General features: G+C 38.7%; 2 protein-coding genes across 9 annotated transcripts in view; one reads left to right on the forward strand and one right to left on the reverse strand.

Moving 5' to 3' along the window:
* Positions 1 to 16066, forward strand: part of LOC309664484 (uncharacterized protein) — a 104035-nt gene that overhangs the window by 31130 nt on the left and 56839 nt on the right. The window lies entirely within an intron of this gene.
* LOC309664437 (cyclin-dependent kinase 20-like) overlaps positions 8676 to 16066 on the reverse strand; it is an 86621-nt gene continuing 79230 nt past the window's right edge. Inside the window, exon 10 of the mRNA XM_082469876.1 lies at positions 8676 to 10474. The gene's annotated coding sequence lies outside the window, so the exon portion shown is untranslated. The remainder of the gene's footprint in view (positions 10475 to 16066) is intronic.

Consider the following 16066-nt stretch of genomic DNA (forward strand, 5'->3'; position numbering starts at 1 on the left):
CCAATCTGTATATCTTCTTTGGAGAAATGTCTATTTAGGTCCTCACCCCATTTTTACATTGGGTTGTTTGTTTTTTTTGATATTGAGCTGCATGAGCTGCTTGTATATTTTGGAGATTAATCTTTTGTCAGTTGCTTCATTTGCAAATATCTTGTCCCATTCCAAGGGTTGCCTTTTTGTCTTATTTATGCTTTCCTTTGCTGTGCAAAAGCTTTTAAGTTTCATTAGGTCTCATTTGTTTATTTTTGTTTTCATTTCCATTTCTTTTGCTGTGATATATGTCATAGAGTGTTCTGCCTATGTTTTCCTCTAAGAGTTTGATGGTGTCTGGCCTTACATTTAGGTCTTTAATCCATCTTGAGTTTATTTTTGTGTATGGTGTTAGGAAGTGTTCCAATTTCATTCTTTTACATCTAGCTGTCCAGTTTTCCCAGCAACACTTATTAAAGAGGCTGTCTTTTCTCCATTGTATAATCTTGCCTCCTTTATCAAAGATAAGGTGACCGGATGTGCGTGGGTTTATCTCTGGGCTTTCTATCCTGTTCCATTGATCTTTATTTCTGTTTCTGTGCCAGTTGCATACTGTCTTGATTACTGTAGCTTTGTAGTATAGTCTGAGGTCTGGGAGCCTGATTCCTCCAGCTCCGTTTTTCTTTCTGAAGATTGTTTTGGCTCTTTGGGGTCTTTTCTGTTTCCATAGAAATTCTGGAATTTTTTGATCTAGTTCTGTGAAAAATGCCATTGGTTGTTTAATAGGGACTGCATTGAACCTGTAGATTGCTTGGGGTAGTAGAGTCATTTTCACAATGTTGATTCTTCCAATCCAAGAACATGGTATATCTCTCCATCTGTTTGTATCATCTTTAATTTCTTTCATCGGTGTCTTATAGTTTTCTGCGTACAGGTCTTTTGTCTCCTTAGGTAGTTTTATTCCTAGGTATTTTATTCTTTTTGTTACAATGGCAAATGGGAGTGTTTCCTTAATTTCTCTTTCAGATTTTTCATTATTAGTGTATAGGAATGCAGAAAATTTCTGTGCATTAATTTTGTATCCTGCTACTTTACCAAATTCATTGATTAGCTCTGGTAGTTTTCTGGTGGCATCTTTAGGATTCTCTATGTATAGTATCATGTTATCTGTAAACAGTGACAGTTTTACTTCTTTTTCCGATTTGGATTCCTTTTATTTCTTTTTCTTCTCTCATTGCTGTCGCTTAAAGTTCCAAAACTATGTTGAATAATAGTGGTGAGAGTGGGCAACCTTGCCTTGTTCCTGATCTTAGAGGAAATGGTTTCAGTTTTTCACCATTGATAATGATGTTGGCTTTGGGTTTCTCATATATGTCCTTTATTATGTTGAGGTAGGTTCCCTTTATGCTTATTTTTTGGAGAGTTTTTATCATAAATGGGTGTTGAATTTTGTCAAAAGCTTTTTCTGCATCTAGTGAGATTATCATATGGTTTTTATCCTTCAATTTTGCCAATATGGTGTATCACATTGATTGATTTGCATATATTGAAGAATCCTTGCATTCCTGGGATAAACCCCACTTGATCATGGTGTATGTTCCTTTTAATGTGCTATTGGATTCTGTTTGCTGGTAGTTTGTTGAGGATTTTTGCATCTATGTTCATCAGAGATATTGGCCTGTAGTTTTCTTTCTTTGTGACATCTTTGTCTGGTTTTGGTATCAGGGTGATGGTGGCCTCGTAGAATGAGTTTGGGAGTGTTCCTCCCTCTTCTATATTTTGGAAGAGTTTGAGAAGGATAGGTGTTAGCTCTTCTGTAAATGTTTGATAGAATTTACCTGTGAAGCCGTCTGGTCCTGGGCTTTTGTTTGTTGGAAGATTTTTAATCACAGTCTCAATTTCAGTGCTTGTGATTGGTCTGTTTATATTTTCTATTTCTTCCTGGTTCAGTCTTGGAAGGTTGTGCTTTTCTAAGAATTTGTCCATTTCTTCCAGCTTGTCCATTTTATTGGCATATAGTTGCTTGTAGTAATCTCTCATGATCCTTTGTGTTTCTGTAGTGTCAGTTGTTACTTCTCCTTTTTCATTTCTAATTCTATTGATTTGAGTCTTCTCCCTTTTTTTTCGTGATGAGTCTGGCTAATGGTTTATCAACTTTGTTTATCTTCTCAAAGATCCAGCTTTTAGTTTTATTGATCTTTGCTATCGTTTCCTTCATTTCTTTTTCATTTATTTCTGATTTGATCTCTATGATTTCTTCCCTTCTGCTAACTTTGGGGTTTTTTTGTTCTTCTTTCTCTAATTGCTTTAGTTGTAAGGTTTCATTGTTTATTTGAGATGTTTCTTGTTTCTTGAGGTAGGATTGTATTGCTATAAACTTCCCTCTTAGATCGGCTTTTGCTGCATCCCATAGGTTTTGGCCCGTCGTGTTTTCATTGTCATTTGTTTCTAGGTATTTTTTGATTTCCTCTTTGATTTCTTCGGTGATCTCTTGGTTATTAAGTAGTGTATTGTTTAGCTTCCTTGTGTTTGTATTTTTTATAATTTTTTTCCTGTAATTGGTGTCTAGTCTCATGGCATTGTGATCAGAAAAGATACTTGATAAGATTTCAATTTTCTCAAATTTACCAAGGCTTGATATGTCACCCAAATATGGTCTATCCTGGAGAATGTTCCATGAGCACTTGAGAAGTGTATTTGCTTGGTTTTGGATGGAATGCCCTATAAATATCTATTAAGTCCATCTTGTTTAATGTATCCTTTAAAGCTTGTATTTCCTTATTTATTTTAATTTTGGATGACCTGTCCTTTTGTGAAAGTGGGGTGTTAAAGTTCCCTACTCTGATTGTGTTCCTGATGTTTTCCACTTTTATGGCTGTTACCATTTGCCTTATGTATTGAGGTGCTCCTATATTGGGTGCATAAATATTTACAATTGTTATATCTTCTTGTTGGATTGATCCGTTGACCATTATGTAGTGTCCTTCTTTGTCTCATGTAATAGTCTTTATTTTAAAGTCTATTTTGTGTGATATGAGAATTGCTACTCTAGCTTGCTTTTTAAAAAAAATTATATATTTAAATTAATTAATTTATTTTCCTATTTTTGGCTGAGTTGGGTCTCTGTTGCTGTGCGTGGGCTTTCTCTAGTTGTGGCGAGCGGGGGCTACCCTTCATTGCAGTGCTCAGACTTCTCATTGCGGTGGCTTCTCTTGTTGTAGAGCACAGGCTCTAGGCACGTGGGCTTCAGTAGATGTGGCTCACGGGCTCTAGCGTGCAGGCTAAGTAGTTGTGGCACACAGCCTTAGTTGCTCCGTGGCATGTGAGATCTTCCCGGCCCAGGGCTTGAACCTGTTTTCCCTGCATTGCCAGGTGGATTCTTAGCCACTGTGCCACCAGGGAAGCCCTAAATATTTTAAATGTTACAATGTCAAATACTCTTTTTTAAAAAAATTAGTTTATTTATTTTTGGCTGCTTTAGGTCTTCCTTGCTGTGCAGAGGCTTTTTCTATTTGCAGCGAGCATGGGCTACTCTTCCTTGTGGTGCACAGGCTTCTCATTGCAGTGGCTTCTCTTGTTGCGGAGCACGGCCTCTAGGTGTGTGGGCTTCAGTAGTTGTAGCACGTGAGCTCAGTAGTTTTGACTCATGGGCTCTAGAGCGCAGGCTCAGTAGTTGTGGCGCACAGGCTTAGTTGCTCTGTGGCATGTGGGATCTTCCCGGACTAGGGATCGAATCTGTGTCCCCTGCGTTGGCAGGTGGATTCTTAACCGCTGACCCACCAGGGAAGCCCCCAGCTTTCCTATGATTTCCATTTGCATGGAATATCTTTTTCCATCCCCTCACTTTCAGTCTGTATGTGTTCCTAGGTCTGAAGTGGGTCTCTTGTAGACAGCATATGTACAGGTCTTGTTTTTGTATCCATTCAGCCAGTCTGTGTCTTTTGGTTGGAGCATTGAATCCATTTACATTTGAAGTAATTATCGATATGTATGTTCCCATGACCATTTTCTTAATTGTTTCGGGGTTTTTTTTGTAGGTCTTTTCCTTCTCTTGTGTTTTTCTTGCCTAGAGAAGTTCCTTTAGCATTTGTTGTAAAGCTGGTTTGGTGATGCTGAATTCTCTTAACTTTTGCTTATTTGTAAAGGTTTTAATTTCTCTATCGAATTGAAATGAGATCCTCGCTAGGTAGAGTAATCTTGGTTGTAGGTTTTTCCCTTTCATCACTTTAAATATGTCCTGCCACTCCCTTCTGGCTTGCAGAGTTTTTGCTGGAAGATCAGCTGTTAACCTTATGGGGATTCCCTTGTATGTTATTTTTGCTTTTCCCTTGCTGCTTTTAATATTGCTTCTTTGAAAATAATTTTTGATAATTTGACTAATATGTGTCTTGGTGGGTTTCTCTTTGGGTTTATCCTGTATGGTACTCTCTGTGCTTCCTGGACTTGATTGACTATTTCCTTTCCCATGTTAGGGAAGTTTTCTATAACTATAATCTCTTCAAATATTTTCTCAGACCCTTTCTTTTTCTCTTCTTCTTCTGGGACCCCTATCATTCGAATGTTGGTGCATTTATTGTTGTCCCAGAGGTCTCTGAGACTATCCTCAATTCTTTTCATTCTGTTTTCTTTATTCTGCTCCCTGGCAGTTATTTCCACCATTTTATCTTCCAGCTCACTTATCCGTTCTTCTGCCTCAGTTATTCTGTTATTGATTCCTACTAGAGTATTTTTAATTTCAGTGATTGTGTTGGTCATCACTATTTGTTTGCTCTTTAGTTCTTCTAGATCCTTGTTAAATGTTTCTTTTATTTTCTCCATTCTTTTTCCGAGATTTTGGATCATGTTTACTGTCATTACTCTGAATTCTTTTTCAGGTAGGTTGCCTACTTTGTCTTCACTTATTTGGTCTTGTAAGTTTTTACCTTGCTCCTTTGTCTGTAACAAATTTTTTTGTCATTTCTTTTTTTTGGGGGGGGGTGATGCTGTATTCCTGTCTTACTGGTTGTTTGGCCTGAGCCGTCCAGCACTAGAGTTTACAGACAGTTGGATAGAGCTGGGTCTTGGTCCTGAGATGAGGACCTCTGGGAGGCCTCACCCCAATTGATATTCTCTGGGGTCTGAGGTTCTCTGTTAGTCCAGCAGTTTGGACTCAGAGCTCCCACCTCAGGAGCTTGAGCCTCACCTCCAGCCTGGAAATCAAGATTCTGCAAGCTTCATGGTGAGGGAAAAAAAAAAAAGAAGAAAAAAAGAAAAAAAAGAGCAGTACAATATCAAAGAATAAAAAACAAAATAAAATTAGAAAGATAAAAAATATATTAGGAAAAATAAAACTACATTTGAAACAACTGAAACAAGGTAAAATAAAACCACAACAGAAAAAAGAAAAAAAAAAGGGGGGGGTGGCAAGCCAAAAAGAGAGAACACTAACAAAGTATAAAGAATAAAATAAAATTAGAAAAATAAAAGATGTATTAGGAAAAATAAAAATATAAAAGAATCAACAATGAATCAACAAGGTAAAATAGGATCCCAATCTAAAAGAGGGGGGAAAAAAAAAAAGCCTTGGCTATGGGGGCGGAGTTTAAGCAGGGGTGGAATTTAGGCAGGGGTGTGGTTTTTGGTGGGGCAGGACCTAGGCAGGTGGGGGGGTTACGTTTGAGCATTGGATGGGGCCTAGGTGGGGCGACCTTCAAGCATGGGGCCGGGCCTCTGCTTAGGACCTGCACAGAAGGTGAGAGGGCCTCTGGAGTGTGGTGTTCCGGAGTTTGGAGGTAGGTCCCTGAGTGAGAGTGTGTGTGTGGGGTTTAGGCCCAGCTTGTTGGAGGGGTTCTCCAAGTGTAGAAGTAGGGCCCTGGGTGGGGATGTAGGGGTGGGGCTTGTGCTCTGCGTGGCAGGAGGGAGGCTCTGAGGGTATAGCATTAGGCCTGGGAACCCAACAGGGTTCCTGGTGCCTAAGTGGACAGGGAAAGCACTGGCTGCATTCCCTTCCGTTCCTTTGTGCCCCTCCCCTACGGTCTCCCCTGTCACCGCTGGACCCCTAACTGTAGGTGGGTCCAGCTGGGTGTAGAAACTACAGCCACCACTCAGAGTGCCAGTCCTGGAGCTCCAGCCTTTACTTTTTCTCCCCCTTCCCTCCCTCCCACTCCCTCAGGGCCTGCGTGGCTGGAGGGGGTCTAGGTGGGCAGAGGATCAGGCCCAGGATCCCAACAGGTTCCTGGGGGTCCAAGTGGGCAGGGGAAACCTGGCCATACTCCCTTTTGATCCTCTGCCCTCCCAATGGTTCCCCAATTTCCCCCTTCGGGCATGGGATCCCTTCCCCTCCCCGAGCCACCCCTCAGGGGTGCCAGTCCTGTCCCGCCTCCACTACTCCCCCTTCACTCCCCCCATTCCCCATGTCCTACTCAGTCGTTGGGGGTTCCTCCCTTCCCTTTAGGTGTCTGTGGTCCCCCACTGGTGCCTGGTAGGTACCCTGGTTGTGAGGAGATGTGAATTCCGTGTCCTCCTAGTACGCCGTCTTGACTCTAGCATATCCATTCTTTCGCCAAATTATCTTCAGTGTCACCTTAGTCATATATCAAATTTCCATATGATTGTGATTATGTTCCATATTTTTTATTCTCTTCTCTTATCTCACCCCTATCTTTGCTACATTATTGCCTATCAAAACTTATTAAACTTTAAAACATGCCCCTTCTACACTGAATTTTGCCTTGCTCTTCTTCAAAACTGTCTTGGCTATGTTTGGCTTCTTTATCTTTCATCAGAAATTTAATATGTGCTTTGGAATTTTCATAAAAATCCTTGTCATTATTTTTATTGAAATTGCATTGCATATATGGTTATATTTGGGAGTTGACATCTTTATGACATTTTCTTCCCATCCATAGTTATATATATATATATATATATATATATATACACACATACATATTATATGTTAATTATATATATATATACATACATACATATATGTAATTAACAGTTATCTAATTTTTATTTAACATGTCTCACTGAAGTTTTGTTTATTTTTTCACAAGTTTTATTAAATTTATTCTGTGTCATGTATATAATTAATATATTGATAGTATTTGTCATTATAAATATTATCTTTTTAAAAATCTGTTTAGTTTTTTTGCTGTATATAAGAATGTAATTGATTACTAATCATATGCTTTCTTCTATTTTTAAAAATTCTCCTTTGCCTTTGGTGCTCTGAATCTTAAAAGATGTACAATTTTTATTTCACATTTTTGATAATTTTTGTGCTCTTTCTCAAGGATTCATGTATTTTCATACAGTCTGAAAAATTCTCAGTCATCACTTCTCACCTGGAGTTACACTGCTTTCCCAGGCTCTTTACTGTCTTTCCCAAAGTTCTTCCTTTTCCATTGCCATCTATCCTTTCTGTAGGGCCCAGAGTGAGGTTTTTAAAGTGCAATTCAAATCATTTCACACCCCTGCTTAAAAGCCCAAGAAGGATCTCCTTTGCATTTAAGATTCTTTAAAAATCCTTATAATGGCTGATGAGGCCCAGCCAATGTCTACAGCCTTGTTCTTTGGTATCTTCGTCTGTGCTTCAGTCACACTGACCTCCCTCCAGTTCCTTCAAGAACATGATGTTCCCATCAGACCCTTCACATCTCTGGTCCCTGCTTGGACTACTGCTCCTGACCACTGTGCTGGTCTCACTTTTCCTTATTCTTCATGCTGTAGCTTAGTTATGACTTTCTTAGAAGACTTTCTCCATGGCACCCACAATTATAATTCACTGTCCTTGTTATGGTCTCACATAGCATGCTATGTTTTGCCTTTATAGAACCAATCACATATTGTAATTATGTGTGTTTGTGATTATTTGTTTCTTTCTCCTTTACCACAAGCCTCATAAAGACAAAACTGAGACTTTCGTGTGGAACCCCAGCACCTAGCTTAGTACCATACTAGTCATTCAAAAGTTCTACAAGAAATAAAGTACATATTTAATATTTTAACTGAGCCTCAGATGGAAATCATTTGTCTGAAGTCACTCAGCAAGTGAGTGCTAGAGCCAGGATTCACACTCTAGCTCTCACCACCACTTGCCAGTTGGCAGTCAGCAGTTGGCAGGTCTGTCACTTACCTTCAGGGCCAGTGTATCATACTGAGAAGTGCTGTGATCATACCTCGTTAATGTTAAAGCGCCAAGGGGAAATGTTTTAAAATAATACAACAGACCTAATGTTAGGCCTGTACATCCATGAGACCCAAGGAAGGCATATTTGATCAGCCTGACTTTATGAAGTGTAATTTGCATCTAACTGCATCTATGAAGTGTAATTTGCATCTAACTGCTGTTCCTTAAATATTGCTTAAAATTCCACAATTGTGTATATTTGGCCTACATTTTTGTTTGGGTCCTAGATACCTGTTAATGTATATTTTTAAGGGATTAAAAAAATAATTTTCTTGTGTTGTACTCTATACCTTAGTTATAAATATTTAGGAAAATATACAAATTTAAAAATGAAAAACAATCTTGGATAACAAAAATAGTTCGGTTTTAGTTGTTCCACTTATCTGTCAATTGAGTAGTTTTGGAAAATAGATAATTATAACATTCTCTGAATAGCCTTGACACAAACAGAAAGCCATTTTTGGTGAAAATCCTCTTTCATAATTGATGAACCAGAGAACCTTTCAAATCAGACAGAACTCAAGACTCCGGGCAGAGTTATAACTTGGGTGCCTTTATTATCTCAGTCCCTCCTGAGATTAAAAATGCAGTGATACCCTCTCAGATAATTCATGTATTCAAATCCAAATCCAAGAGTGAGCCAATTAAGCATAGGCTTGTCAGGTTTTTCCAACGTTAGCTATATCTCTGTCCAACCTTTGCTTTATATGTTTGGTAATAGAACCAGCTGCATGCCTGTTTCCCCATTGGTGATGATGTCCCTTCTGTCTGCAGCTACATATCCAAAGCCAGACATGATGATGTGAGCATAGAGTGTGCTATGTCAAGAAAAAACTGGACACAATTTTCTGGTGATGTACTCTTTGAAAATGTGTTATGGTAAAAAATGAAGTAAATTTTGTCTCATCATTCTAGGTGTAGTAGATTTTGATTGGCAAGCCCAGAATAATTATGTTAACTGTATTAGGAAAAAACTGCCTTCTATGGATCAGAAAAAGACACTTCAGCTGGCGTTGTGGAGTAAGAGTAGTAAGAAACATTTGCTCTAATCCTGGGCAGAGTATTAATTAGATGGAGGTAAAGGTAGCAAACAAACATACCATAATAGAATTTCAATCTAAGGAATATGAGAGTATATGGGGGAGGGGGGTTAGTATTGTGAATTCAGACTGGGGCTGGTTTGAGAGGAAAATCCTCTGAATCCTTCAGAGTTAATTACTGCAAGTAATCAAAGTCACCTGTGATTATGAATCCATGAAAATAAGCAAAAACTAAAGCATTTTACTTTAGAACCCCACAGCTGAACTTTAAAAGACTGCAGTACAAAAAGACACAGTACAAACATTGAGACCTATGTGAAATTGGGAGGCCAAGACAGAGACATACATAGACTTTCCATACATGGAAAGCTGTCATCCCTTATAGGTGAATTGAGAAAATATTCTCTCCTGAGAATTTCCAACCACTGGGACATGTCCCACCAAGGTCCTAGCAGAGTACAGATGGGATACTTCAGGCAACTTATGAGGGTTTAATACAGGAACTTTTAAATGTGTGAGCAGGAGGTAGGGAAACAAACAAGAGATAGTGATACACCCAGAACTTGTACCTGTGGAGCTATTGCTAACTCCAAGACCAAAGTGAGGAGGAGCACTGAGGGTTGCTGGAACACAGAAGGTGAAATTCATGTGCAGAAGGTTGCCTTGAGAGAAGCAGTGACCTCAGCTGAGAGACAGAGTCAGCCTAAGGCAGCCCTACTGATCAGCTAAACTCAAATGTAAATTACTAGGGCATCTGAGTTGTTTGTCACTCTTGTTCACCAGGTCCAATCAAGATTTTGATATTATTGTGGACTGTTGTGGTATTTCTGCATAAAGTCAAGGTCCCTGTGAACTATATGTGACAAAGAGCAAGAATGTTAACATGGGCCCCTGGCAAGACAATGAATGTATACTTCTGTTTTCCCATGAAAAAGCCAACTGCTCATGAGCCTCTTTTTTTTTAAAATAAATTTATTTATTTATTTATTTATTTATTTTTGGCTGCATTGGGTCTTCATTGCTGCACGCGGGCTTTCTCTAGTTGCGGTGAGCGGGGGCTCCTCTTCATTGCAGTGCATGGGCTTCTCACTGTGATGGCTTCTCTTTGTTGCGGAGCATGGGCTCTAGGCACGTGGGCTTCAATAGTTGCAGCATGCGGGCTCAGTAGTTGTGGCACACGGGTTTAGTTGCTCCGCAGCATGTGGGATCTTCCCGGACCAGGGCTCGAACCCGTGTCCCCTGCATTGGCAGGCGAATTCTTAACCACTGCGCTACCAGGGAAGCCCAGCCTCTTCATTAATGAGAATGGAAAGTAATGTGATCACCAGGTCAACACCATACTAAGTGTCTGAATTTGGTAGATGTCTTTTAGCAACGATTCAACACTCAGCATAGAAGTTATAAATTGAGACTACCATACTTTGTTATAGCAGACTACTGTTATCCATTATGATTCTTCTGGTTTTGCAAGGGTCGTAAATGGAAAAGGAATATGATGGAGACTACTACCACTACATCTTTTATGACTCTTCTGGCATTAATCTCAGTAAATCCTCCTGAAGTGCATTATTCTTTCTGAGTTGTTGTTTTGGCTAAAATGTCAGTTTCCAGGGTTTCCACTTGGCTCTTTCTATTGAAATAGCTCTTACTCTACAAGTTTGAAGATCAGTGTGAGGATTCTGCAGCCTCTATTCCCACATCTATCCCACTTATACATTGTGGAGCTGGGGCTATACACAGATTGGGTTTATGGAGGCTTTGAAGAGTCTTCATATTCCCCATCCCCACAGTTACTCTGAATAATAACTTCAACAACCTTTGGGAAATAGGAGAATACACACACACACACGCACACACTGGTATTACCATGTTTTTCTTCAGATAGGAAAAACAGTCAACAGTCCCCTCATTGATTGGTTTGTGTGTCTGTGAACTGACACGAATTCTGTATACTAGGGGAGGAGCCAGTATCATGCAATTAAAGAAATGCTAGTGTGCTCTACATTTACCTTGCCCCTAGGGACACTATGACAAAGTAGCCATTGTTATACAATCCAAAGGTCCAGGTACTTGGTAACCACTCTTGCACTGCTGTATTATGTAATTATATCCACCTTCCCACTGATAATTAAGTGCTGCCTCTTGGTTTCTGCCATTCTGGAATCTCTACATCCTCATTGGTATTGCCATGGTAGTATCTCCCACTGTCAATTCAGACCAATAGCAAAGAGTCACCATCAAATTTGTCAAAGATGCTGGGTCTCCTTTACCAGGGTGTTCCTTAACTGCTTTAGGGAAAGGAGAGACATCTGCTTGCTTAGGCTGACAGAATGCAACAGAAGAGTGATGGTCAGTTCTGAATCCAGGTCTCAAGAAGCCCCATGTGATTTGTTCTCTCTCCTGGAACCTACCCAACTACCATATGAACACTCAGGCTAGCCTCCTAGAGGATGAGAGACTGACTACCTGGAAGATGAGTGGAGATGAGTCATCACAGCTGAGACCATCCTAAACCAGCCAACTTTTGGCCCACTGGATGGCTGATGCAGAAGCACCAGCAGCCGATCCAAAATTAGCTGGACCTGGCCCAGATCAACAGAGCCACTCAGGAGCTAAATAAGTGGTTGTTGCTTTGGCCATCAAGTGTTTGTAGTACTTTATTACACAGCAGTAGCTAATTCATTTAAACAGTAGAAAGTCTTAGTAAATATATGCTACTGCAGGCCAGGAGCTATTGCCACTCTCCTAATCTTCAGTGAGTTCATGTTCCCATGGCAGTGATGGGTATTGCATGTTTGTTTCTATGAGAAACCCACCTCCTCCTCGGACTAGGATTACACAGGTAAACTAACTTAGTCCAGGGAACATGTCAGTGATGTCCAAAACTCTATAGGCCTTGATGCTTACAGAGTTTTAAGGGAAACCCTTTAAATAAAAGATGACAAAATAGGTACAAAATTACCTCTGCTTATGAATGTCTATAACAAGAAAATAAATCACAATGAATTACATATTTTTTTTGAAATTTCATGTAATGTCTGAAACATTTATATTAACATATTTCCATACAAATAACCCAATGAAAGTTTAGTATTAGTTGTTTTCTTTGTTTGTTTTATACTGCATATTCTTATTAGTCTTCAATTTTATACACATCAGTGTATACATGTCAATCCCAATCGCCCAATTCAGCACACCACCATCCCCACCCCACAGCAGTTTTCCCCCCTTGGTGTCCATATGTCCGTTCTCTACATCTGTGTCTCAACTTCTACCCTGCAAACTGGCTCATCTGTACCATTTTTCTAGGTTCCACATACATGCATTAATATACGATATTTGTTTTTCTCTTTCTGACTTACTTCACTCTGTATGACAGTCTCTAGATCTATCCACGGCTCAGCAAATAACTCAATTTCGTTCCTTTTTATGGCTGAGTAATATTCCATTGTATATATGGAAGCCACAACTTCTTTAACCATTTGTCTGTCAATGGGCATTTAGGTTGCTTCCATGACCTGGCTATTGTAAATAGTGCTGCAATGAACATTGGGGTGCATGTGTCTTTTTGAATTATGGTTTTCTCTGGGTATATGCCGAGTAGTGGGATTGCTGGATCATATGGTAAATCTATTTTTAGATTCTTAAGGAACCTCCATACTGTTCTCCATAGTGGCTGTATCAATTTACATTCCCACCAACAGTGCAAGAAGCTTCCCTTTTCTCCACACCCTCTCCAGCATTTGTTGTTTGTAGATTTTCTGATGATGCCCATTCTAACTGGTGTGAGGTGATACCTCATTGTAGTTTTGATTTGCATTTCTCTAATAATTAGTGATGTTGAGCAGCTTTTCATGTGCTTCTTGGCCATCTGTATGTCTTCTTTGGAGAAATGTCTATTTAGGTCTTCTGCCCATTTTTGGATTGGGTTGTTTGTTTATTTAATATTGAGCTGAATGAGCTGTTTATATATTTTTGAGATTAATCCTTTGTCTGTTGATTCGTTTGCAAATATTTTCTCCCATTCTGAAGGTTGTCTTTTCGTCTTGTTTATGGTTTCCTTTGCTTTGGAAAAGGTTTTAACTTTCATTAGGCCCCATTTGTTTATTTTTGTTTTTATTTCCATTACTCTAGGAGGTGGATCAAAAAAGATCTTACTGTGATTGATGTCAAAGAGTGTTCTTCCTATGTTTTCCTCTAAGAGTTTTATAGTGTCCGGTCTTACATTTAGGTCTCAAATCCATTTTGAGTTTATTTTTGTGTATGGTGTTAGGGAGTGTTCTAATTTCATTCTTTTACATGTAGCTGTCCAGTTTTCCCAGCAGCACTCATTGAAGAGACTGTGTTTTCTCCATTGTATATCTTTGCCTCCTTTGTCATAGATTAGTTGACCATAGGTGCGTGGGTTTATCTGTGGGCTTTCTATCTTGTTCCATTGATCTATGTTTCTGTTTTTGTGCCAGTACCATATTGTCTTGATTACTGTAGCTTTGTAGTATAGTCTGAAGTCAGGGAGTCTGATTCCTCCAGCTCCGTTTTTTTCCCTCAAGACTGCTTTGGCTATTCGGGGTCTTTTGTGTCTCCATACAAATTTTAAGATGATTTGTTCTAGTTCCGTAAAAAATGCCATTGGTAATTTGAAAAGGATTGCATTGAATCTGTAGATTGCTTTGGGTAGTATAGTCATTTTCACAATATTGATTCTTCCAATTCAAGAACATGGTATATCTCTCCATCTGTTGGTATCATCTTTAATTTCTTTCATCAGTGTCTTATAGTTTTCTGCATACAGGTCTTTTGTCTCCCTAGGTAGGTTTATTCCTAGGTATTTTATTCTTTTTGTTGCAGTGGTAAATAGGAGTGTTTCCTTAATTTCTCTTTCAGATTTTTCATCATTATTGTATAGGAATGCAAGAGATTTCTGTGCATTAATTTTGTATCCTGCAGCTTTACCAAATTCATTGATTAGCTCTAGTAATTTTCTGGTGTCATTCTTAGGGTTCTCTATGTATGGTATCATGTCATCTGCAAACAGTGACAGTTTTACTTATTCTTTTACAATTTGTATTCCTTTTATTTCTTTTTCTTCTCTGATTGCTGTGGCTAGGACTTCCAAAACTATGTTGAATAATAGTGGTGAGAGTGGACATCCTTGTCTCGTTCCTGATCTTAGAGGAAATGCTTTCAGTTTTTCACCATTGAGAATGATGTTTGCTGTGGGTTTGTCGTATATGGCCATTATTATGTTGAGGTAGGTTCCTTGTATGCCCACTTTCTGGAGAGTTTTTATCATAAATGGGTGTTGAATTTTGTCAAAAGCTTTTTCTGCATCTATTGAGATGATCATATGGTTTTTATTCTTCAATTTGTTAATATGGTGGATCACATTGATTGATTTGCGTATACTGAAGAATCCTTGCATCCCTGGGATAAATCCCACTTGATCGTGGTTTATGATCCTTTTAATGTGTTGTTGGATTCTGTTTGCTAGTATTTTGTTGAGGATTTTTGCATCTATATTCATCAGTGATATTGGTCTGTAATTTTCTTTTTTTGTAGTATCTTTGTCTGGTTTTGGTATCAGGATGATGGTGGCCCCATAGAAGGAGTTTGGGAGTGTTTCTTCCTCTGCAATTTTTTGGAAGAGTTTGAGAAGGATAGGTGTTAACTCTTCTCTAAATGTTTGATAGAATTCCCTGTGAAGCCATCTGGTCCTGGACTTTTGTTTGTTGGAAGATGCTTAATCACAGTTTCAATTTCATGACTTGTGATTGGTCTGTTCATATTTCCTGTTTCTTCCTGGTTCAGTCTTGGAAGGTTATACCTTTCTAAGAATTAGTCCATTTCTTCCAGGTTGTCCATTTTATTGGCATAGAGTTGCTTGTAGTAGTCTCTTAGGATGTTTTGTATTTCTGCGGTGTCTTTTGTAACTTCTCCTTTTTAATTTCTAATTTTATTGATTTGAGTCCTCTCCCTCTTTTTCTTGATGAGTCTGGCTAATGGTTCATCCATTTTGTTTATCTTCTCAAAGAATCAGCTTTTAGTTTTATTGATCTTTGCTCTTGTTTTTTTTGTTTCTATTTCATTTATTTCTGCTCTGATCTTTATGATTTCTTTCCTTCTGCTAACTTTAGGTTTTGTTTGTTCTTCTTTCTCTAGTTCCTTTAGGTGTAAGGTTAGATTGTTTACTTGAGATTTTTCTTGTTTCTTTAGGTAGGCTTGTATAGCTATAAACTTCCCTCTTAGAACTGCTTTTGCTGCATCCCATAGGTTTTGGATCATCGTGTGTTCATTGTCATTTATCTCTAGGTATTTTTTGATTTCCTCTTTGATTTCTTCAGTGATCTCTTGGTTATTTAGTAACGTATTGTTTAGCCTCCATGTGTTTGTGCTTTTTACGTTTTTTTACCTGTAATTGATTTCTAATCTCATAGCATTATGGTCAGAAAAGATGCTTGCTTTGATTTCAATTTTCTTAAATTTACTGAGGCTTGGTTTGTGACCCAAGATGTGATCTATCCTGGAGAATGTTCCATGTGCACTTGAGAAGAAAGTGTAATCTGCTGTTTTTGGATGGAATGTCCTATAAATATCAATTAAATCTATCTGGTCTATTGTGTCATTTAAAGCTTCTGTTTCCTTATTTATTTTCATTTTGGATGATCTGTCCATTGGTGTAAGTGAGATGTTAAAGTCCGCCACTATTATCGTGTTACTGTCGATTTCCTCTTTTATAGCTGTTAGCAGTTGCCTTATGTATTGTGGTGCTCCTATGTTGGGTGCATATATATTTATAATTGTTATATCTTCTTCTTGGATTGATCCCTTGATCATTATGTAGTGTCCTTCCTTGTCTCTTGTAACATTCTTTATTTTAAAGTCT

Source organism: Balaenoptera physalus (assembly GCF_965194825.1).
Source record: "Balaenoptera physalus genome assembly, chromosome: 7".
Taxonomy (NCBI): Eukaryota; Metazoa; Chordata; class Mammalia; order Artiodactyla; family Balaenopteridae; genus Balaenoptera; species Balaenoptera physalus.